Genomic DNA, 8,244 nt, shown 5'->3' on the forward strand with positions numbered 1-8,244 from the left:
CATGATTTCGGTTTACCCTCCCCACACCCCCACTCATGGCACCCAGCCCGGCCTAACTGTCCCTTCCACTTGCCCCTCTCCTCCCACCCTCACCAGTCTCATGGGATCCTGAGGGCTCTGTGTTTGCTGAACTCTTCCTGAAGCCCCCATTCCCCTGGCTTTTCACGAAGAGACCCCCAACCTCCATGTACATTTTTAGTTTCGATGTTTGGATTTCTTTCCGAATCGCAGTGGGAGGCCACCAGAGGGAGCTGAGCAGGGGAGCATTACAATCTGAGTTCTGTTTTAAAAATATCCTCCTGGCTGTTGAGTGTAGGATGAGTTGGGGGTGGGGTGGGGGAACAGGAGGCCACAATCTGAGATAATTAAGGCAGATGGCAGCAGAAGAGCCTGGCATATAGTAAGTGCTCACAAAATCAGATCTTTTAACAGCACTGTTCTCGGTAAATCCTCTTCTTTTAAAGTGTGGGTGTGTGTGTGTGTGTGTGTGTGTGTGTGTGTGTGTGTGTGTTTTCCTGGGCACCGAGTCACTGATCCACATCCTCTGCCCTTTTCGGAGGGTCCCGGTAAAACTTGAACTTGTGATTCTCCCTCCTCAGCCTCCCAGTGCTGGGGTTACAGCTGTGGGCCTCTATGCCTCCGCCCAAGGAGTATTTTATCAAGGCCAAAGCCCTGGATCCAGGAGGCCCAGGCACTCACCATAGCAGGCTCCCAGGTCGCAGCCCTCACTGTAGCCCCCCGGGAGGGAATCCCATCCCATCCCAGCCCAGCCCAGCCCACCCGGGTGCACAGCCAGGCACTCACACTCTCCTGCCTGACAATGGACTGGAAGCAGTGCAGGGTCCCCCGGTACTGCGGTTTCTCCACGCTCTGCACCTGCAGCCGCACCTGCAAGGATGGATGGGGGCGCACTGAGGGGGACCCTAGGATGGCAGAGCCAGGGACCCAAACCTCTTCAGGAAAGGTGTCCCCAACATCTCAGATGAGTCGGGGCGAAACCTCTGGTCATCAGGAGGGCCGCAGGGGACCATGGACACCTGTCACCCCATTTAGTGCCATCCTAAGCCATGGCCACAGGGCTCCCACTGTGTTCCATCCCTGACCCTGGTTTGGGGCAGGCACTGGGAAAGGACTTGGTGCTGCTCTCGGGTCCCACCAGCAGCCCCTCCGTGAAGGCCGTGGTCACGAGTGGGTGGAGCGGGGGCGGGGACAGCAGCTTCACCTTGTGTCAAGGCGTTCTTGTTGGTGCCAGCTTGTCTCCCTTTGCTCCATGCCCAGCTCTGCATGGCGAGCGGAGGGACATTTCCTGAAGCGCATCATGGGGGACAGAAACGAGGTCACATCACCCTTGGGGAGCCAGTTCCCTGGATCTGGCTCAGGAACGACTGGGATCACAGCCAGGCTGTGGGCTGGGCACCCCTAGGACCCAGCGTGGCGGTCCCTGCCCAAGCAGCCCCATCCCAGGTGGGAAGGCAGAGGCTCAGAGGTGTCCAGGGTAGCCACGGTGCTCTCCCCAGGGGCCGTGGCCTGACGTGGAGCAGTCAGGCTTTGCCTGGACCTGCTTCCTGTTCCCCCCACCAGAACAAGTGGATCTTCCATTGGCAAAGGCACCAAAAAAAAAAAAAAAAAAAAGAAAAAAGAAAAAAAAAAAGTTGTCTCTAGTCTTTTTGGTTTCTTGAGACAGGATCTCTCATTGTAGTCCAGGCTGGCCTTGAACTCACAGTAATCCTCCTGCCTCAGCCTCCAGTGCTGGAGGCTGGCGTGGACATCCGGCTAAAAGTGTTGTTACAGGAAAATGTACCATTTGTGCACACGAGGCAGCCACAGCTCTGAGGAGTGGCTGGCAGCAGAGTGGCCCTGGCCACTGCCCCCAACACCCTTCTTAGCTGGCCGCCCATCTCTGCCGGGACCAGACAAGGAAGGGTGATTTCTAGAGGAAAGCGCTGATGAAAGCCAGCACACAGTAACCCTGATTACTAGGAGCTGCCTCGTGCAGCCTGGAGGGAGGAGGCCATGCCTGAGGACAGTGGGCGTGGCTCTGGGGCTGCAATCTCAGGCTTCGGCCATGGGCCTCAGGAATGGACAGAGGATGTGCCTACCTGGGACAGCATGGACAGACAGGGCACACACTGTCACCACACGTATTCCGAGTGAGGGACCCCTGGCCACAGGTTAGGGCAGTGGATGTCTTGGGAGGGGCAGGGATGCCAGGGGCCAGGACAGGGTTTGTACCAGGGTATGCACCTGCCTCCTTCAGTTACATCAAATGCCAGACAAGGAAACTCCATGGCAAGCAAAGTGGATCCTGCTCCGTGAGAGCCAGGAGTAGAGGGTCCAGCATGTGGCCGTTTCTCAGCAGGAATCACAAGGCTAGGGACGAAGATGGCTTTTTCTTCTTAGTTTGTATACCTCTGATACTGATTTTTTGTTTGTTTGTTTTTGGTACCGGGGATCAAACTCAGGTCCTGGTGCTTGTGAGGCAGGCGGCGGAACCACTGAGCTAAATCCCCGGCCCATTCTTGTTTTTGAGACAGGGTCTCACTATGTAGTTTATGCTGCCCTTGAACTCATGGTGATCCTCTTGCCTTAACCTCCTGAGTGCTGGGATTACAGGCCTGTGCTACGACACCCAGCTGTTCAATTTTTTTTTTTTAATTTTGTTAAATGGTTTGTTTTTGTTTTTGTTTTTATTTTGGTACCAGGGATCAAACTCCAGCTTTTTTTTTTATTTAAATTTTGAGACGGTCTTGCTAAGTCACTAAACTGCCCAGGCTGGGCTCTAATTTAGAATCCTCCCTGCCTCAAACTCCCAGAGTGTTTGGATCACAGGTGTGGACCCCCATGCCTGGCTTCCAATTTTCTTTTAATGAGCATGCTTAACTTAGATACTGGACCATTGGTGACAGCTACATTAAACCAGGCAGACACCAAGATGGCCCCATGTCACAGTGGCTGGCCTTGGGGGTCCTAGCACGGCTGATTCCCCAGGAGGTTTGCTCCCTGCTTGTATTTTGTTTTGTTGTTGATGTTGGTTTTTTGCGGGGGGTACCAGGGATTAAACTCGGGTCCTTGTGCTTGCGAGGCAAGGACGGCACCACTGAGCTAAATCCCCAGCCCGCTCCCTTCTTAATAAAGGCTCAGCTTTAGGCAATATTGCCCATGACCCAGTGGCAAAATCAAAGAAAAAAGGTATAGGGCTGGGGATTTAGCTCAGTGGTGCTGCTGCCTGCCTCACAAGCACCAGGACCTGAGTTCAATCCCCGCTACCAAAAAAAAAAAGAAAAGAAAAAGGTACAGATGGGTTTCTCCAGGGCTACCTTGGGGGTTGTCGGCAGAGTTTCTAGGGTCACCAGGACAAGTGTCCCCTGCTGGAGATGCGGGAGGGGGCCAGGTCCAGTGGTCACAGCCTGGTGAGGCCCGGCCTCCACAAGCTGGCGGCGGCGGAGACCCAAGTTCCCTCCCGTCTGGACACAGCTGCTCGGCAATGGAAACATGAGGCCCAACACAGCATGCCGCTGCCACTACCAGGCTGTCCCTGGTTGCTCCCGGGCATTGCATCTGTGTGGGCATTGCAGTGGCCTGGTGGATGGGCCCGAGCAGTACGCTCAGGGACACCTACTCACGGAGGAATCCTGGCCTGGCAACCCCACCCCAGAGCCACAAGGAGCCATGTGCTTCACAGGGATCCCAGCACGAATGACCCAGGGCCATCGGGCAGCACCCGCCCCGCATTTTGTGGATGACAACATCTGGGCCCTGAGGTACAGCCAATGGCCCAAGGTCCGCAGTCATGGCCTGGACCAGGGACAGCAGTGTTTAAGGTCAAAGCCAGCACACAAGGCCAGGCCCTCAGCCTGCACTGGAGGAGGTCCCAGGCCCGAATTAACAAGTTCATTTCTCTGCCAACAAACACCTGGTTCACTGAAAAAGGAGGCGGCAGAAGGTCCTGCTCAGCTAGCCGAAGAGGGCTCTGCGTGCTGCCTCCAGCGCTGTCCAGGCAGCGGGAAGAGAAGCCCTGTGCCGTGGGCAGTGGGCCCAGAAGCCGACAGACAGGGGGCAGGGGAGCCTGTGTGGCACTTTCCAGAAGCTCTGGGTGTAAGGACCTGGAATTCCAGTTTATCGAGGTTGGGCACATGGAGAAGATGCTGCCTGAGTGCCTGCCCCAGGACCTCTGTCCCCAGAGTGCAGGCCACACACAGGAGGTGTCCTTCAGGTCTTCCGCCATTGGTACCTCCAAGGTGACACCAGCCTCAGAAACACAGTTTCTCACTCAAGAAAATCAAGCTGGGTGTGGTGGTGCAAGCCTGTGATCCCAGCACTGTGGGAAGTTGAGGCAGGAAGATGGAAAAGTTGAGCCCAACTTAGACAACTGAATGACTTAATAAGGCCCTCTCTCAATAAAAAAATTAGAAAGGGTTGGGATGTAGGTCAGTGGGAAGACCCTGAGTTCAATCCCTAGTACAAAAGGAGGGGGACAAAAAAAGGAAATAAATAACTGTTCTGTGAAGATCACATTAATGGGAAATACAAGTTATGGTTTCTCTGTATGTGTGTATTTCTTCTCTGAACTTTTCTTTCTTTCTGGAGGGGTGCTGGGGCATTCTGCACTGGGACTGCGTGGGTGCCCTCCTGCCTTCTGGCACCCTGGTCTTAGCTAGTGCGGCCAGAGAATGGACGTGGCCGTGAACCTGCCCAGCTTCGCCCCGCAGGGAGATTCAGCTCTGTCCGTTCTGTGGGAAAGCGGCTCCCTCATTCCAAGCCCCGCGGGAGAAGCCTGGGCCTCTTTCCAGTTGCAGCACACCCACGACAGTAACTCACCTTGACGGTGTCAAAGGGGTGTCCCACGAGCACGCCCGCCACGCCTGCAGGAAGACAGGGGAACTCGTGACCTCACGCCCCAGGACCTTGCAGGGGAAGGGGTGCCGACCACAGTCCTGCTGGGCTCCAGCACCCCAGCGTCTCTGTGAACCTCCTTCCGGTGGGGGCCGCCCCCAGGCCCAGCCACACCTGCCCCACGCCCGCCCGGCGTCCACCCCTCCCCGCCCTGTGGCTCACCAGAGTTGGGGTCGCTGACCCCGGAGATCGCCCTGAATGCCGCACACAGCGTTTCTGGGATGGGCAGCCCCCCATCTCCAGGCCGTGGGCCCCGGGAAGTGCTGACCCAGGGTGAGGCTGCGTGCAGTCTCTGAGTGGCTCACAAACACTTCTCAGTGTCGCAGGATGTGATCCCACGTCGCAGAAGGAGAAACTGAGGCTAGGGCGGTCAAGTAACCGATACGGGTCCTGTACTCCCCTCCCTACAACTTCCGGTGTGCATTTAACAGAGTTCCACTTTGGGCTGGGGGTGCAGCTCCGTGGCAGAGAGCTTTCCTAGCATGCAGGAAGCCCTGAGTTCCACCCCTCAAAAAAAGATCCTTTCCTCTATCTCTTGCCCTCTCACTGTGCCGGGGACTGAACTCTTCCCAAGCATTCTACCACCAGCCTTTCTAGTCTCCAGCCTCTCATTTTGTTTTTTCCAGGGTCTTGCTCTGTAGTCCAGGGTGGCCTCGAAAGCCTCAAACTCCTTTTGGTCCTCCTGCCTCAGACTCCCCAGGTCTGGGATCGCCTTGCCCATTGAGTTTTGTCCAACTCTTAGCTCTGAATCTTTTCTTAACTGTTTTAGATGTTTCTTGGAAACAACCCACAGCTGGCATTTGTTCCCAAGCTAGTCTGAAGCCTCTCAGGTTTCACCGAAACAAGTGAGATCTGACATTACTCTCTGTTTATGTGATTGAGTTTACTCCTTTTACTTTCCACATTTGTGCAGGTTCGGGCAAATGACGGTTTATCCTCTTTTTGCTTTTCAAAAATTTCTAAATTCGACGAAGTGCCTTCCTCTTTCTAACCTTTCTTAATCAGGACTGGCAGCAAGACCCCAGCACCCCAGGGTGCTCTCTGCCCCTCTGGCCCCGCCTTCTTATGACCTTCAGGAGGCTCCAAGACCACGCCGTCATCTCTTGGGCCTCTGCTCTGATGGCCTGCCACTGGCTGATCTTCCCTGGTCCCGTCCCTCGTCCCTGGCTGTTCTGCAGGACAGTGGGCTATGGGGCGGGATTCCCAGGCTGTGCAGGCCAGTGAGGTTGTTTCTTTGGCAAGAACTTACTCTGCAGTTCCATCTGTGGGTTTCAGAGGTGTCTTTTCCTTTAACCCTGCCTGCGATTCCACCACTGCCCTGGCACTGTGGTCACACCTTCTCTGAGTGGGGCAATTTCTTTGATTATCAATTTGTCAGGTTCCCTAGCTCTAGCTCCAGCCCCACTCCCTCTCCTTCTCCTGGCCCTTTTTCCTCCTGGCTTCCATCTGTTTCCTGCCTTTTTTGAAATTCAGACAGGCCTTGAACTCACTATGTAGCCCACGGTGGCCTTGAACTCCCAGCAATCCTCCTGCCTCAGCCTCCTGAGTTCTGGGATTACAGGTATGTGCCACTGTGCCTGATTTTGCATTTCCACTTTCTCCCCTCACTTGGTTGGTGCCCTCAGGTGGGGCTGAGCTCCCCAACCAGCACATTCCCCAGAGTGGGGGTGGGGCTGCCTCCCCCAGAGCTTCGTCCTTTCCACCTGGGTGACAGATCTGTGCCCTCCCTGACACTGCCTCCTGACTGAGCACTTCTCTGTGCCTTTTGCTGTCCATGCCCCACCCTGTCTGTGCGGCTTGTGGTGGCCTCAGGAGTGGTTGACTGGCCAGTCACAGTGCCTGATGCCATCCTCCCTCCTGAGAAATCTGAACCAGAAGCCAGCAGTACAGGCTCCCCCATCCTCCTACCCCATCCTCTAGGGAGTGGCCTGTCCTGGGTGAGGGGCTGCCAGTATGTGCAGCTGAGTCCAGAAGCTAAGCCTGGTCACCATGGGCTCAGCTGCCTCCTGAGGCCCTGTCCCTCCGCAGGAGCACAGTGTGACCCTGCACCAGTCTCCTCGTCTATCTGGATGAGTCCTGGTCAGGGTGACTTCCACCCCCACACCCCGAAAAGCTCAGGCCTGCCACCCAGCCGTGACGAAGGTGGGGGCCACTCAGGGCTGGCGTGCAGACCAGGGCCTGCCTGGGAGCAGCTAAGCCACACTCAGGTGTGCACCTGCCTCGTCCTAATGCTGAGGCAGGACCTGGTGGCAGTGGGGTGCAGGGGGCATGGACAGTCCAGGCAGGGGCTTTCTGAGCTGAGCCACAGACCCAGGAGAGTGGAAGAGCCTAGAGGTTGGGGCCTCTGAGCAGCCTTGGCCTAGGACAGTACATATAGAATCCCTGCCTGCTGGGGGAATAAGCCCTCTTCCCAAGGGTGTGGAGAGGGGCCAGTGAGTCCTCAGCATGGGGGGAGGCTGAGAGATGACCCTGCAGAGTCCGTGCCCAGCCAGTTGGCAGAAAGCTCTGGGCTTTCACTCTCCCTGCCTGGGGCTTCCAAAGGCCTGAGTAGGCAACAATCCAGGAAGCTGGTAAACCTCTCAGGACACCTCACTGCCCCGATAGCCAGCTGCCCAGCATTTATCCCTGCCCCAGAGGTGACACGTGCAGACAGTGCTAAAGGAAACAGCCAGTCTCTTCCCTGGAGGTGCTCCGCTGGCCCACAACCGAGGACAGAGTCAGAGCCTTGCACAGCAGATGAAGGGTGAGCAGGATGGGAGGTGGGAGGGAGCCTCTGTCTTCGCAGCTGCCCTGTGCTTGGGGTGACCAGCCAACCTCACCATCATCTCTGTGCCCCGCTCATCCTGCACGCCAAACGGCCACACACGGCTCTGTTGCATAAGTTGGCTCTCCAGGGGAAAGCAGGAAAAGCAAAGGTCTCACCGGCAAGTGTCCATGCCCATGCCCACTCACCTGCCACTGCTGGGCACGGGCAGACCTAACTGCCCCGCACTCAGGCCCTCAGGGGCACGGGCTGCAGGAGGCAGCCGGAGCTGAAGATGTCCATACTGCTTGCCCACGTGGCATGTCCGCCCACTCGGGCAGCCGCCCCTGCCCTACCCAAAGCTCGGGATGGGGACGCGTGGCACAGCGGGACTCCTGGGTCAGGCAGCCTACTAGAAGGTCACCGGCCCCCAGCTTTCCGGCAGGGAAGGCAGCTGGGGCGTCATTCCAGGTGTCCCTGCCGGTCTTGACCAGAGTGCGGCTGGACGAGGCTTCCCGTCCAGCGCAAGCACCCCCGGGCTGATGGCAGTGTGGACACCAGGAGCGCTGTGCCCAGATGCCGCGATCGGGCCCCGCACCGGCCCCGCA

At 56.9% G+C, this 8,244-nt stretch overlaps 1 long non-coding RNA gene across 1 annotated transcript; it reads right to left on the reverse strand.

The window, feature by feature from the left end:
• Positions 1-492: 492 nt before the first annotated feature.
• Positions 493-8,228, reverse strand: LOC104851790. The gene is made up of 3 exons (XR_777291.3): positions 5,056-8,228; positions 4,819-4,862; positions 493-1,306 (listed from the first exon to the last, which is right to left on the reverse strand). It is a non-coding gene; the product is annotated as an uncharacterized LOC104851790 (long non-coding RNA).
• Between the last annotated feature and the right edge of the window lie 16 nt (positions 8,229-8,244).

The sequence above is a fragment of the Fukomys damarensis genome, unplaced genomic scaffold (genome assembly GCF_012274545.1).
Source record: "Fukomys damarensis isolate Sample0158 unplaced genomic scaffold, DMR_v1.0_HiC HiC_scaffold_21, whole genome shotgun sequence".
NCBI classification, from domain to species: domain Eukaryota; kingdom Metazoa; phylum Chordata; class Mammalia; order Rodentia; family Bathyergidae; genus Fukomys; species Fukomys damarensis.